Genomic DNA, 3,371 nt, shown 5'->3' with positions numbered 1-3,371 from the left:
AAAAAAAAAAAAAAAAAAAAAAAGATGTGTCTTTAATGCTGCACCCTCATGGGCAGAAAAGGCAGAGGGGGAACTGCTCCCTCCTGCTTCTCTTAAAGGGCACTAATCCCATTCAAGAGGGCTCCACCCTCATGGCTTCATCCCCTCCCCTCCCAAAGCTCCACCCCTAATGCTATCAAGTTAGTGATTAATTTTCGACATAGGATTAGCTGGGCATGGGAGCAAATGCCCTGGGTCCCAGCTCTTCTGGAGGCTGAAGTAGGAGGATCCCTTGAGCCCGGGAGTTGGAGGTTGCTTTGAGCTATGATAATGCCATATTATTGGCTGTAGTAACAGTTGGTTTTTGCCACTGTATAGTATTCCTTTGTCCAGACCACAATTTATTTGTCCCTTCTAGGGTGAATAGAACTTTAAATTGTTTCCAATTTGGGAAAATTCTAAATTATATGCTACGCCCATTCATGATTGTGCCCTATGAGGTACATATGTGCACATTTCTTTGGGTCTTGGCCTAGGAGTGGAGCTGCTCAGTCACAGGCATATGTATGCTCAGGTTCAGCTGACGAAGCAGCTTTCCTGGGTAGCTGCACTGATTTGCACTTCTAGGAACAATGTGATCTCCATCTGCTCTGCGTCTGCATCCTTACATCTCTTTATATCATCAACGTTTTTACCACAAGCTGTTCTGAAGGCTGTGTAGTGGTATCTTATTGACGTTTCACTTGCATGTCCCTGCTTTCGGCTCAGAGGACGCCGGAGTAAAACTTTCTTCTGTGTCCTGAATCCAGGCTCATCTGACATCAGTTGCCTCCATTGTGCAGCCTAAGTTCAACCCCAGTGAGATCAAAGTCATGTACCTGAGTTGTACCGGTGGCAAATCAGTGTCACGTCTTCCCTGGCCCCTAAGATTGGCCACCTGAGTCTGTCTCCAAAAAAGTTTGGTGATAACATCACCAAGACAACTGATGACTGGAAAGGTCTAAGGACTCCATCTCCAAACAAACAACCCAGATTGAAGCAGTACCTTCTGCCTCTGCCCTCATTATCAAAGCCCTCCAGGAACCACCAAGAGACAGAAAGAAACATAAATATTAAACACAACAGAAATATCACTTTTGATAACATTGTCAACATTGCCAGACCCATGTGACACTGATCTTTAGCCAGAGAACTCTCTGGAACCATTAAAGGGATCCTGGGGACGGCCCAGTCAGTGAGCTGCAATGCTGATGGCCGCCACCCTCTCATGACATCATAGATGACATCAACAGTGGGGTGTGGAACGCCAGCTGGTTAAGATGTACAAGGGAAAATGTTTCATAAAGGATCATTTGACACCCGCCCCAAAGCTTGCATTTCCCTAGTGACTAATGATACAGTACACTTTTTCCTATGGTTCACCTTTCAAATGTCTTTTTTTGTGAAGTGTTTGTTTATACTTTGCTCACTTCTACATGGGGTTGTCTTTTTCTTATTGCATTGCAGACAATCTTTATATATCATGTTAATTCTTAGAGCAGCCATGACTAATTATCACTTAATGGGCGGCTTAAATAACAGAAACTTGTGTCTCACAGTTCTGGAGCTGGAAGGCAAGGATCAAAGTATTGGGGGTTAGGACTTCCATCTATGAATTTTGAGTGGTAACAACTTAACCCATAACATACATGTTTTAAAAAAAAAAATCTTGGGCGGCACCTATGGCTCAGTGGGTAGGGCGCCGACCCCGTATACTGAGAGTGGTGGGTTCAAACAGCAACTCGAGTTTTTAGTGGGTTGCGAGAAACTGCAACAAAAAAGTAGCTGGGTGTTGTTGCGGGTGCCTGGAGTCCCAGCTACTGGGAAGGCTGAGGCAAGAGAATCACTCAAGCCCAAGAGCTGGAGGTTGCTGTGAGCTATGATGCTGCAGCACTCTAACAAAGGCAACAAAGTGAGACTCTGTCTCAAAAAAAAAAAAAATCTTACAGGCTGTGGTTTGCTGTTCTGCTCTCTTAACGGTGTTGCGGTAGATTAAAAATGGCCATAATTCTTTTTCACTTTCCCCATGGAGAGTTGGTGTTTTTACCCCCTGCCTTGACCCGGCCTTGCTCAGTGACTGCTTAACCAATAAAACGTGTTGAAATGATGCTGCACCAGTTCTGGGCCTAGCCTTTGAGAGAAAGGGCAGATTCCATTTCTCCCCTCTTGAAAGACTTGTTCTTGGGATATTCACTCTTGGGACACCAGGCTGTGAGAAGCCCAGGCCATATGGATAGGATAGGCCATGAGGTGCTCCTGAGTCAGCAGCCCCAGCCAAGCTCCCAGCCAATAATCAGCATTAACTAGCCAGCCATGTGAAGTCCAAATGATCTCCAGGGAACTCGGCCCCACCCAACATCGTATGGAGCAGCAGATGCCCAGCCGAGCCAGGCAGCCCAAGAGAATCAGAGGATGGAGCAAAATGCTTGCTATTTATGCCATTAAGTTTTGATGAACAAAAGTTCTTAATTTTAATGTATTCCTGTATCAATCTTCTTTTTTAGGATTAGTGCTTTTGTTTCACATTTAAGAAATACCCCTCATCATCCCTAATCATCAGAGAAATGCAAATCAAACCACCTTATGATATCACCTAAATGCAGTGGGAATTGCCCAAACACCACGTCCCAAGGCTGCAGATGCTGGTGTGGTTGGGTAGAGAAGGGAGCACTTCTACACTGCTGGCATGATGGCAAATAAATATAGCCTTTCATTACCAGGTATCTACCCAGAAGAAAAAAAGTCATTTTACCATAAGGACATTTGCACTAGTATATTTATCATGGCTCCATTTAAAATTTCCAAGATGTGGAAACAGCGCAAGTGCCCACCAACCCATGAATGAATTAACAAGCTGTGGTATGTGTACACCATGGAGCACTATTAAGCCATTAAAAAGATGGAGACTTGGGGCAGTGCCTGTGGCTCAGTGAGTAGGGCGCCAGCCCCATATACCAAGGGTGGTGGGTTCAAACCCAGCCCCTGCCAAACTGCAATAAAAAATAGCTGGTGTTGTGGCAGGCACCTGTAGTCTCAGCTACTCGGGAGGCTGAGACAAGAGAATCACCTGAGCCCAGGAGTTGAAGGTTGCTGTGAGCTGTGACACCACAGCACTGTACTGAGGGCAAGAAAGTGAGACTCTGTGTCTAAAAAAAATATGGAGACTTGGCCAGGTGCTATAGCTTACGCCTGTAATCCCAACACTCTGGGAGGCCGAGGTGGGTAGATCGCCTGAGCTCATGAGTTCAAGAACATCTCTGAGCTAGAATAAGACCCCCTCTCTCAGGAGGCTGAGGCAAGAGAATCACTTGAGCCCAAGTTGCTATGAGCTATGATGCAACAGCACTCTACTG

The sequence above is a fragment of the Otolemur garnettii genome, unplaced genomic scaffold, assembly GCF_000181295.1.
Source record: "Otolemur garnettii isolate 467f Iridium unplaced genomic scaffold, OtoGar3 scaffold00066, whole genome shotgun sequence".
In the NCBI taxonomy this organism is placed as follows: Eukaryota; Metazoa; Chordata; class Mammalia; order Primates; family Galagidae; genus Otolemur; species Otolemur garnettii.
This window is presented reverse-complemented; position numbering follows the sequence as displayed.